Source organism: Empidonax traillii, unplaced genomic scaffold (assembly GCF_003031625.1).
Source record: "Empidonax traillii isolate 1590-97213 ecotype Southwest subspecies unplaced genomic scaffold, ASM303162v1 scaffold10:size5872457, whole genome shotgun sequence".
Lineage (NCBI taxonomy): Eukaryota > Metazoa > Chordata > Aves > Passeriformes > Tyrannidae > Empidonax > Empidonax traillii.
The window spans coordinates 4656319-4668795 of record NW_020955203.1 but is presented as its reverse complement, the minus strand read 5'-3'; the positions used below and the strand labels follow the sequence as shown (position 1 = coordinate 4668795).

Below are 12477 nucleotides of genomic sequence, written 5' to 3'. Positions count from 1 at the left end.
AAAGGCTCTTTATGTGAAAAAAAGACAGACAATATGTTGCATAAGAAAAAGAAAATTTGAGAAAATTATTGACATAACTCTAAAATAGCCTTAAAAATATTGGACAGCTGAACTCAGAGCAATCTTGTAATATAATTCTCCTATCTTATACATGGGGAAACATAGACATCAAAAGATGACAGGATGAGTGCTGTGAAATTACTGGTAATAATTATCAGAAAGATTTTCTACAGGGACTTATTAGTTAGAAGATCATCAATATACAAAAGATAACTATGTGCCCTCCAAAAGCAGGATGAGAAACTCCTAAAATACTCAGTTTTAGTGGAATTCATTCAACAAAAAGGCACAGTAACAAGTAGCAGTCAGAGAGTGCATATACCTATGTAGACAGTAAAAGAAGAAAAAAAATCTTGGCAAGTAGGTGCTTTAAAGTTTTTCCACATAACTACATTTTCTTAAAGAGAGGCCATGCAGACTCTATTAACCCAAATGGCTTGTCTGAAACAGCTCACGTACAGAGAGCTCTCAGGGAATGTGTTTTACTGTTTTCAATATTATATTTATCTTTATGTTCCTTACATGTACTTAAAAGTCCACAGTTTTTTTTTTATTGGCTTTTCTTGATTTAGACCAAACCCAGTTCTTCAAATAATTAACATTTTTACAACTCAGAAATCCTGTATGCACGCTTGTTTGCAGCTGAATTTCAGCCTAATCATATCTAAAATAATCTCAATAATAATCCTGAAGTATTTGCCAACTCTATCATCCATTAACTTTTTATGGTATGCAAACACTTCATGTTTTACTGACATGTTCAGAAAACATGTATAGAGGGACTAACTACATATGGGACCAAGGGAGTTATCCTTAATTTGTAATTTCCTGTTATTGTAAATTATACCTGCTCTGCATCTTTATGGCCTCCTTCCATCTTGAAATGTTACTACATTACTTTTCTGTTAACTTATGCACCTTGAATGTTGTAAAAACTACCCCAAAAGTCAATAAAAATGCAATAACACTGTGTCAATCAACAACCCTATCGAGTAAGCAACTGGAAAGCTGCAGCTAAAACACAACTGCACCATGTTGAGATTGATTAAATATATTAACCAGAAGGTTAAAAGTTTGGCTGGTTTGGTTTGGAGTTTTTTTGTTTTTTTTTTTTTTTTTCCCTCCAGTTTTAGTTATTACCTGTAGCTTAATTTATAGAACAGTTACCTTGATGCTATTTGGAGTCCTGTAAAGAGGCTGCCAGTGCAAGCAGTGATACTGTCTTGAGTTGCTTTCAATAACATGGCTACCCATGATCACCCTAAATGCACAACCGCTCAGCAAATGTTACCACAACCTAAGTCCACTTCTATTTATGTGAACGCATAGGCAAAACCACCTTTTTTTTTCTTTAAATTTTGGTGAGGAACACCTAGGTCATTATTCCACACCTGGCAGAGCCCTGCAGGAAAGTCCCGGGGAAGAGTGTGACAACAGGGGAAGCCTCAAGTCATCTCTCCACCATACTTCTTGTTGATTTAGCTCAGGGACCTGCTGACCCAGAGCTGTACAACTTTGTCTTTAACTGTCTTTGCTAGTTTTTTCTCCTCTGTGTTTGCGCAACAGCTTTGTGGACCCAGTCTAGATTACAAGTGACCTCACAGGCAAATAACTCGTGGAAAACTGTGCTGATTTCAGCCTCTATTGTAACTTCACATTTGAAGATAGAATTTTTGTAGAGAAGGTAAAATTTTGAAAATAGAAATCCTCACAGGGCCATCAGAATGGACTAAAAATTGAGCTGAGAGGAAACCATCATCTCAGTGATGAGGGTATCTAAGAATAAGGACTGAGTAATTTCAAGGCCAGTGTGGGTATTTTTTTTTTTCCTTTTCTGTTTAATTTTGGTATATGCCTGGGAATAAAATAGCCTCTTTAAGAATCCAGGTGTCCTTTTGGTAAAAAATGTATCTTAATTCCAAGCTCATTTTACACACAGCAGATAAATAAGCAATCATAAAGTATGTCATCATAAATAAAAGCCTTATTAAGCTCAGGCTATGAAAACCAATCAATAGAGGACACTCATCCCCAGCAAAAGCAACAGCTGCTGTGGTTCCTGGTGGATATTCTGTCATTGTATTTTAAAACCACAAGGAATTCCCTGTGTCATCAGCAATGACCACTTTATTGCTGGTGAATTAGGAAATGAGTAGGGCTAAAGGTGCATTTAAATTCTATGTACTTATTCATTTATCCCATCTTCCCATGCAGGAGACCATCTGGCTTTCTTCAGGGTTTGAACAGGTTCAGAGAAAGAATATTAGGCCCTTCCTCGAGTTGCAATATATACATGATACCAGAGAATGGTGGGTTTTTTTCTTCCAACTATAACACGGCAATTAAAAGTTAATTATCAGTGAAAAAAAAAACAAACAACAAAAAAAAGACTGAGCTAATCATCTGTCACATATTTATGTTTATTCCTCCGGTTGTTTTAGTCAAAAATTCAAACCCCAAGCAAAACTTCTGCAATTTTTCCAGAAGCGTTACGCTTTCTAACATTTCCTAGATTGAATATATCCCTTTTTTAAAGAGTAACATTTTCTGTTTCAAAGCAGCTCTATTCATTTTTCATGAGACAAGCTTTTTGAACATGAATGGTTCCAACTTGAAATGAATAATTTTGTCTATATTTAAAGAAGCTATTTCATCCAGCTTGGAAAACCATATAACACCTCCCCCCAGCCCCCTCACCCTCAGTATTTTTAACATAGTGAAATATTTTTAATGAATAAGAAGTTCTAACAAACTGAAAAGTATATACGATAATTGTGCATTTCCACTATTTATCACATGATGAATGCTACACTAACTACTATTAGATGTATCAAATCAGACTAATTTAGTCTAAAAATTATCAAACTTCATTTAAACAATGCAATTCCTTCTGAAAGTATTAGAGGGGAGAAGAACAACAAATTCAAATCATTCATTTCTCTCTTGCTTAATGCATTACTGATTTGTGCTTTCCTTTTAAATGATAGTGCTCTAATGTGATAAACATTGATTTGAATCCTTATACAAATATTATATATCATCAGCTTGTTATGGCAACAGAATAATACATACTAAAATAGACCCGAAGGGATGCCATACTATGAAACAGAAACAGTATGAGGTGTCCCAGCTGTGTGCTCCTATGTGTGAGGGTTCATATGTGAAACAGCAAACGGAAATGAAAGTAATAAATAAATAATAAATAAACAAATGAAATCCAGGGGTATGATAATGATGCAGAACTATAGAAAGTTTACATTTGGGTTAACACTGAACAGACAACCTTGGAAATGAAAAATAATTGCTTTCTACCACTAGTGATTCTTTTAGCCTGACATTTCTTGCAACCACAAGTGCAAAGCTGTCACAGGTTTAAAGGGAGAGCTCGCTCACACCCTGCTTGTGTTCAGCAGCTTTAGCTGCGTGCACAGCTATTCACGCCGAGGGGAACTACACAGTCAAAAGACAAAAGAGAAGTGCTGAGAGCAGTAAACATGCAGATAATCCTGTCCACCAAACAATTTTTGCATTTCCTTTATGCACCATTTATCTCGGACAAAAAGACTGCTGAGAGATTTACGTCAAAGTGATTTCCACAGCTCAGCTGCTCAAGTCTGGGGAGATGATTGAAGCGCTGAGCTGCACTTTCCTGGGGACCATCGCATCCCCCTGTCCTGCCATGCCCAGGGCTGAGAGATCTCACGTGCTCTTCCTCAGGCAATTTAATTTCCAGCATCAGCTGGGTGTATTTTTGGCAGCCTGGATGAGGGGAAAGATCCTGTGGTTAACGAGAGACAAGAGGTCAAACTTCTTTCAGCTTTCCCTTCTACAGCAGTGGGACCCCAGCACTGGTTTTCCAACTCTTCCTTTGGGCCATCGCTCCCAAGGTGGGCAGGCTGGGAAGATGTTCCACCATTCTTCTCCTGAGCTCTCTGCAAAGGAAGGAGCACCCCTCTCACATCCATGGTGGAGATAGCTGTGCTCAGGGTGCACACCGGGCCAAAATATTCAGATTTTTTCATGACACGATCCAAATCATCTGTATCCTGTTGGAAAACACTCATGCTTGTCATGCAAAAACCCTCAAATGAATATGGCTGCACTGGCACAGCAAGTGCTCATGCTATCCTACACTTCCACAGCGAATTAGTCTTGCAGCTAATGATCTATAACTGCTACCCACTGGGGCTGCGTTGAGATTTTGCCTGTAAGGCTACAAAGGATGAGGACTCAACATCACTATTTGGGGACCAACCAGATCCGAACGTGCGATCTCATTTCAACAGATTGCAAAGTGGGACCAGGGAGACGTGGAAGCCGGGCTCCTTCTCTCTCTGACACGACAAGTGTCACACCCAGTGCAGCTGAGGTACTATTGTTTTTGTCCTGCTGCGTCCCAACAACAGGTTACGATCCCACAGGGTAGGAAAAAGTCTGGCTTTCGTGCGACCACCACCTCACTATCTTTTGGCAACACTAGGCAACACTATCTTGTTACAAACCCCTGGCTCTGTGATGTACCTGCAGGTAGAAGCTGTGATAAGGTAAATCAGGCTAGGTTAGGTGTGCAAATAAAGATATTCAAGTAAATTTGTAAGCAACATCTATCACTTTTTTTCCCCCCCTCCCATACATATGCTTTTGTGCATGGCACCACCCTTTAAAAAAAGTGCCTCTCATTAGAATAAGATGCCCCTGAAATTTTTGCATGAGACTGTTTCCCAGGAGTAGGTGGTTAATTCAGAGTTGAAACCTTAGCTGCTTCTAGTCTCACCAAAATCAGGCATCATATTTCCGTCACTCAGTAAAAATTATTCCTTCATTCCTAGGAAATAGTTCTAGTATTAATTTAGAGAAAGAAACTTTTTTTTTTTTTTGTGGTTACCAGTAAAAAAAAAAAAAAAAAGAGAAACCAACCCAAACAGTCCATTTAAAAACTATTAGCAAGCATAGGAAGGCTAAAGAGGGCATAATTAATGTAATTTTTTTTCCCCTTTCCACAAATTTAACAGTGTTTTGGAACACGATCCATAGCATACAGAGTTCTGATTGTAAGGAGGTAGACCAACATGGTGCCCCAGTGGTCTTATACACGGAGTGGGAAAATGAAACCTGAGCCTTCAGTTTACAAATAGCTGGGGAAAAAAAATAACTAGATCACAGGGTTGAAAACTTGCAATTATTATGGCATTTGCATTATGATAAATTTAAAGCTGGTATTCCAGGTTACGGACAGGGCTATAAACTGGTATTCTACACCGTGCATTGTGAGCTCATTTAAAATGTACTCTTCCACGACATGATGAGAACACAAATTATAATTAGGAAAGTAACCCAAGCAGAAAATTAGTCTGGAAGACTAGTCTGAATGTGCTCCTGCAGACAAAGCCATTCTGTGTCCTAACTTTACTGTCTCAGTACTGGGAAAGATTAATGCAGAAGATAAGGACAGATACGGCTTTCCGGGAGGGAAGGGGGGAGAAGGCTTTGCAAGTATGATACGTGGTGTATCAGTTGTGCAAACACACACAAAGAGAAGCCCCAGCAGATTCCATCTTTGCAGAGTCACTCACAGCAGAGGCTGTTGCAGAGTACAGGTCTTTACCTGGGTTTTTGTTCCCACAATCCTATTCATAGGCAAAACCCCACATTTATCAGCTCAGATAAGGTCTGCTGACCCCATCCTGAACCCAAAGCCTACCTGCACAAGTAAATGTACCCAACATTTGTAACCAACAAAGGGTTAGCTATAAAGGTAGTGATCTAGGAGAAAGAAAAAAAAAAAATAAAAGGGTCTAAATTTCATTCTGAAACAAAAGGACTCAAAAAAAAAAAAATTCTTGCTACTGCAAACTGATAAACCAAATAAATTATCCAGAAAAACTTCTAAGCAATACACGTATCTAAAAACATTTGCATTCGAGGTTTTCTTTTCTGGAAATGTGAGGTTTAAAAACAAAATGGTTCTGTGTAAATCAGTTGGAATGCCTGTACTTTATATCTAGACAGACTGGAAGAAATCCAGTGTTTGGAAAATTACACCTACCTTTCATGTGTCTCTCTCTCCTTGTGGAAAGGAGACCTGTATATTAGACATTGATTACATTGCCCTGGAAGGAAAGGGTCATAATTTTCTATTAAAACCTATTTGCACAATTTTCTATTAAATCTTTCTTTCTGTTTTCTGTAAGAGTGATTTTTCTTGAGGTAACTTGCTACTTCATTTTCAGGGTGCCCATGACTTCCCTGTACCTTACGGGATTTAGCAGATTTATCTTTATTTAGAAAATTATATAAAAAAAAAAAAACCACCAAGAATTCACTGAGATGAGGAGATGAAGCAACAGTTGTAATGAAGAAAAGGTGAAAAAAAGTCCTCTGCTGTAAGGGACTAGATTTTGGCAAAAAATGCAATGTTTGATGAGTGTAAAGCCAAGTGCCTACACATAGGATTTCAAAAAGTGAGAATTAAGAAAACAAGAAACCTTATTTTCTCCAGGGGTGGCCTGCTCCTTTCCCAACAGTACAGGCAGCAAAGACTTCAGCAAAACAGGCATTTGTTGGAAGGGTGCACAAAAATGCTTAAGAACACACAGTAGCCCATGTGCTGCACACTAAGTCAGGCTCTTCTCAGTGACCCTCCACCATCATCTGGTTAATTCACCACAACTGCTGCAGGTGTCACCCAGAGTATTTTCCCTGAACGCATCTTTGATCTCAAGGGTAGCTGCACAGGTTGGTGTTTGCTGTTGTCCTGATCCCTTTCTGTTCCCTGTCTCACCTGCCTCTGGCTATACCAAGGAGCAACTTGAAAGACACTCTCCAAGCACTATTTTTACTCTAAGTACTTTTAATATCCGTTTTTAGCTCCTCTTTGGGTGAACCAAACTGAGCAGGCTGTAAGTGAGAGCAAAAGAATTTGCTAGGGAAGAGCTGCCCTCCTGTTTTTTTTCCCAGGACAGAAGTTACTTGGCACTTGGTGGAACCTATAAACACACCAAAACACATTCAACCCAACACAGATCCAAATCCACCAGTCTTGACTCTGCAAACCCCCAAATTATCTACAGCAGCTATTGCTGGTCACTGGGACTCCATCACATTTATCTAACCAGTAAATTTCTTTTCACTCACCAGCAAGTCAGAGCATCTCACTTCAGTGGTGGAATGGCGTGGAGATTCAGTTCTCTTGTTGGTGACAGAGATAAGAAATCCAAAAGAGAAAAAGCTCCAGGAAGAGTTGCTTGGACCTGAATGAAAGAACAGATTGTTTATGGTTAGGTTTCATCTCATGTTAGAGCTGGGTCGAATTTAGTTTACTCATTTCACATTATTTCAAGTACAAATTTAAAAACTTTTTCTCTGCCTCCCATATATCCAAGAGCCTGGGAAGAGGGAATTATAATTTCACATACGGTGCATGGCCTGAGATAGGGTGTGTCTGAGTTTAGTGTGCATTTAAATCCAGCCCTGGTCAGAACATTTCCCAGGAGGAATGTTTAATACAGGATTCAATAACATGTTTCTGTTCATTTGGAGGTGACTTAAAACCATGTCTGGAGTAAATACATGTTTATTAGCTGTTGTTCAGGGCACGAATATTTTTTGAATTGGGCTTTAGAAGAAACAAGTAATTTTTGAAGCCAGAATTTTTCAAATCCAAAAGTAGAAATTAAAGGAATATCTTATATATGAAAAGCACATAAACTCCCCTGTGGTTAAAGCTCCTCCTTAAAACTTTATCACTGGGATATGTGTTGAGAATTTTCAGGGCCCATTTTGAAACTTCTAGGCATAGCATTTCATTTCTTTTTTAAATTCAAAATATGAAAAACATTTATAAAAGGAGAGTACCTTCTGTAAAGAAGAAATTGGGAAAGAAATACAAATTCATTTTTATTGCTTGTCAGAACCTTCATGTAGGTTTTAGTTTTGAAGAAAAGAAAAAAAATACACAATCATCAAAAACAAAACCAGCAGTGACAATGTAGAAGATCTGGGCAAGTTTTATTGTTGATTACTGATTTCTGATTTTTCATTCCTCCCCTGTATATTTTCACATAAATTACTTTTGGAAAGTAGTTATATATTATAAGCTAATTCAACTTCAAAACTCTGGTTTGGTGACATTTACAGAATATTTAACACTTTCCAAAACTGTGACAGAATTTATATTCATGGATAGAGTTTTAGGAACCTAATTTCAAGTTTAAAAATACTGACTCATAGGCTTCTCGAGATGTGTGAGAAATGTCCTTTAGAACATACATAAGATGACAAGAATAAAGGTGTTGGGCTGAAAAGCTAGTTGGTGAAATAAAAACCCACCAAGAAAGATATTAATCTGCTCATGCCAAACTGCACAGAGCATCCTGCAACCTCCTTCTCTTTTTTTTTTTTTTTGGGGGGAGGTGTGCAAAGACTTACTGAGCTGACACTCAGAAAGTCCAGTTTTGTAAGCCCTCAGTAAGTCCAGTGTTGGGATGCCCACACTAAGATGCAGCCAACAGGAGGTAAACTTGGTTATTAACACTTTTGTATTGAACTAGGCAATATCACTTTATGAGAGTATAGCATTTCTATTCTTGGAGCTCCCTGAGTCCAAGAAGCAGGATGTGCTTTCCCCATGAAGAGGATTTGCCACGTTGGCAGCTTTCAGAGAACCTGATGCTTGTCATACAGACCTCAGTTCAGGTAATCACACAATGTCTGGTTTTATTATGAATCAAAAAAACTGAAATAAAAATCAAACCATAATAATTTAAGTACTAATTAGAATGGTTGAAAGTAAAGAAAACCACCAAAATCTTAGAGTTTTGCTGGCAGAGGGCAAGGCAGACCCAAACCTATTCTTTGCCAAGAAGAAAAGTTGCTCATCATATCAACTTCTTTGCAAGATTTTAGAAATTACTGGGTTACTGAGTAGTTTCCTGAAAGCTTGAAAAATCACACTAGAAAAAATTTTTGGCGAATTTTCCATCACTTGGTTGGATTGAAGAAATTAGAAACCTTCTGCTTTCCTGAGGCTTTTCAGCACCTCCTCCTTTCCACCCTCCCACAGACTGAAAACGGTATGATATAACAAAACCAGCCAGAAGAAAGAATATGCAGAAACACATCTTGTAGCCTCAGGCTTTCAGACTCCAGAAGACAGGGATGGAAGCTCCAGACACGTGTGCAGACACACTGCTGGAAGGTGTAGCCCCAAGATTATGCGTAATGCCCAACTGAAAAAAATCATGCCTTCAATTTGAAACCTGCAAACTGCTCCCCTCTGCCTCCTCCCCTGCTGCCTGACTCCCCCAGTTTTCATTAATGACATTATCTTGCACCTCCATTGCAACACAAGACCTTGTTCAGGCAGTGAGCACGAGCATTTTGAAGGACACCTCCAGGCAAATGAGAACTGTGATTGCTGTTTCCATGTTAAGCCTTCTTTAAAAAAAAAAATATGAGGACATATAGAGAGGTCATTGCAAATTTCTTAAGTGAAATCTGTAATTGTCTTAATGGTCTTCAGCATCTTGAAGAGGACTAAGTACAAAAAAAGTTTAGGTTCACTTCTGTTCTTTCCCATCCAGCCTCTAAGTACAGTTCCTCTAGTGCTTTGTCCATGAGTAGCATTCAGCAGTTCCAGTGACTCACCAGTGGTCCAAACCCTAAATTTGGATGTATGTGTTTCCTTTTAATTGTTTTGCCCCAAATAATTTGTTTTAATATTCAGTAACCCTGAACTTGTCAGGCAGTTGGATTAGGTGTTCATTGTAGGTCCCTTGCAACTGAAATTATCTTTATCCTGTCCTATCCTATCCTATCCAATCCTAATTGCTAACCCTACACTCTCACTGGGACCTTATAAAAAGCTTCCTCTCACTGATGTGTGAAAAAACTCTTCTTCTGGAGCTCCTTGTCCTGGAGGACAGCTCTGGGAATTCAGCTTTAAGAGCTGGGCTTTATGAGTGTAGGAGCAAGGTACCCCAGCCTGATCTGAGAGGTTTCCTTGACATCCATCTGATATTGTCCCTTATCTCCATCTCCTGTACCGACACAGAGATCTTGCTACATCATTTTGGACCCTGACCACTATCAGCAGGCTTCGATTTACCGATCGCCTTATCTCTGCTTCGGCCTCATTAACCCAGTACACCCTGCAAGTTTTAAACCTCTCCTACTCCCAGAGGGATTTCTCAGGACAGTATGTGCCAATGCAGTGTCCAGGTGAGGCTGGAAAGATTATTCTCTGGCCTGTGACACAATGTTATATCGAGCTGCATCGCTTATAGGAAAATTCATTTTATTTTGCTGCACAGCAACTTCTGATTGCCTACAGCTAAAGTCATTTTTTTTCCCCAAAGAAAAGGACGGGAAGCATGTCTGTAAATTGTTTTACTCTGCTTGTTTGCTGGTCACCATCATGAATCAGATGCTTTTAACTAAAGAAACAAAGCATTGCTGTGGCCATAACAGCAGAGAGGGGAGGTGGGGGAATCTATAGCACAGTTTGTGACTGGATTATCACAGATCAATGCAAACTGAATGATTAAATGCTGTCTTTTAGTCTGTTTTGCTTCCTGTTGGTTTTGTTTGTTTGTTTCTGTTTGGTTTTGGGCTTTGGGTTTTTGTTTGGTTTTGTTTCCTTTATTTATTCATTTATTTATTTTATGCTACCTTGGAGTTCAGGTGCAAGACACAAACGAATAGAAAATCCTTACTGAAATGTAAAATGGGAGAACGAAGAGTGAAAAGAAATGAAAAAATATTTCTTATGCTGGTTTGTTTAACACTGGTTTCCAGCACGTTGCAAATCTTCCGGTGTCCCTTTAAGAATACTCATATCTTAGTTTATAAAAGCTAACAGCATTAAAAATACAGTAATTAACATGTTCATAATGTAAATGCTAATAATTTAACATGTCAAGCATCCTCATCCCCTACTGAATCAATATAAATTTTTAAAACCGACTCCTTAAGACCTTTAAAATCAGCTCTCAAAGCATGCACTAAACAACCACACCACTGGCATACAGGAGCACCAAGTTACAAATTCATGTGTTAGACTGTCTGACACACTAGTTCTCTTTGACGCAAAAGAACAAAAGCCAAAAAACCCTCCCCTCAAAATCTTACATTTGGAACTGCATAATCTGCATGCATAAACGAAATGTTTGGGTCTTTTTTCTCAAAGATTTTCTAATTTTCTAAGACATGAACCTCACTGAGAGGTTACAGAATAAGCTTTTCCATAACAATATTTTGTGACAATCCAAAATGTTCTTGAAGCAATAAGTATATAAAGATAATAAAAAATTAGTCTAATAAACTAAAAGTCAAACTTTCTAGGTTTAGACTAGTTTCTGTCAAGATGGTTTTTGGTCATGAAGGAAATATTTGATTTTAAATATTATAAAGACTAGCTCTTAAAAGAAAGGTTATTCTCATGTTTACAGCAGAAAAAGCAAAAGAAAAGGTTTGGGTTGTAGTTTTATTTTTTTTTTCTCAAGTATCTGCAAAATAGAGATGGAATTATTAGATGGATGTATCTTACCTCACTACCTGCTCACGACGCTTCAAGAAGGACTCATGAAGCATTTTTGGGTTTATATATGGAGAGACCTCCAAATGCCTCAAGCAGATGGCTGTTTCCTGGTCAACCCATTGAAAGAAGATGGCAGATATGAACTCTTTTATTTTTTAATTTGTTACAGATACAAAATAAATAAGTTTTGCAATTGAGTAAAAAAACCCATCACATCATCTGTGGGCCTCAAATGCTTATCCTACAAAATTGCACAATGCCTGTGTTAACATCTTGTTCTGCTTGAACAATCAGATAATGTAATGGACTGGATGTCAATAGGCCAGAGGTTGTTCTTGCTTTGGGAAAATCTTCTGTGCCCATGAAGCTGAGCGAGAGCTGTTTTTCAGTGGGAAGAAAGAGTTCAGCTTCCCCCACACTCCGTATATCTGGATTAATTACACCTGCTGGGAATTTAGCCTTTCTTTTCTATATCTTGATCCACCTGATCTCAGGTACACCTGAGCAAGTTCTACCTGGGCAATACTAAAGCCCTTCTTTGTTGTGGGAAAGGAGGAAAGCAATTTCAGAGAGGTTAAAATTTTACAAAGTTTGTGTACTCAGAAATAATTTATGAGGGGTTATATGTCCGATAGAAGATAAGAGCTCATGTACCTTGCTTTCCTAGCATGAAAAAAAGGTCTTAACCTCCTCCTACCCCCCTCCAAAAAAACCCCCACCAACCAACCAAAAAAAAAAACCAACAAAAAAACCCACAAAAAAACAAAAACCCAACAAGAAACAAACCCTAAACCAAAACAAGCAACCAACTAGAAGAAAGTTCAGTACACTTCCTCAGATGCTTCAAGATTAGTACAAATTGCAGTCAAATGGCAAACAGA

General features: G+C 38.3%; 1 protein-coding gene across 1 annotated transcript in view; it reads right to left on the bottom strand.

Annotated features, from left to right (window-relative positions):
* The window catches only part of LOC114058432 (urea transporter 2-like), a 315094-nt gene extending 303384 nt beyond the window's left edge, over positions 1-11710 (bottom strand). The window contains exons 1-2 of the mRNA XM_027885792.1: positions 11606-11710; positions 7195-7310 (exon numbers count right to left, since the gene is read on the bottom strand). The gene's annotated coding sequence lies outside the window, so the exon portion shown is untranslated. The remainder of the gene's footprint in view (positions 1-7194; positions 7311-11605) is intronic.
* Positions 11711-12477: the final 767 nt, after the last annotated feature.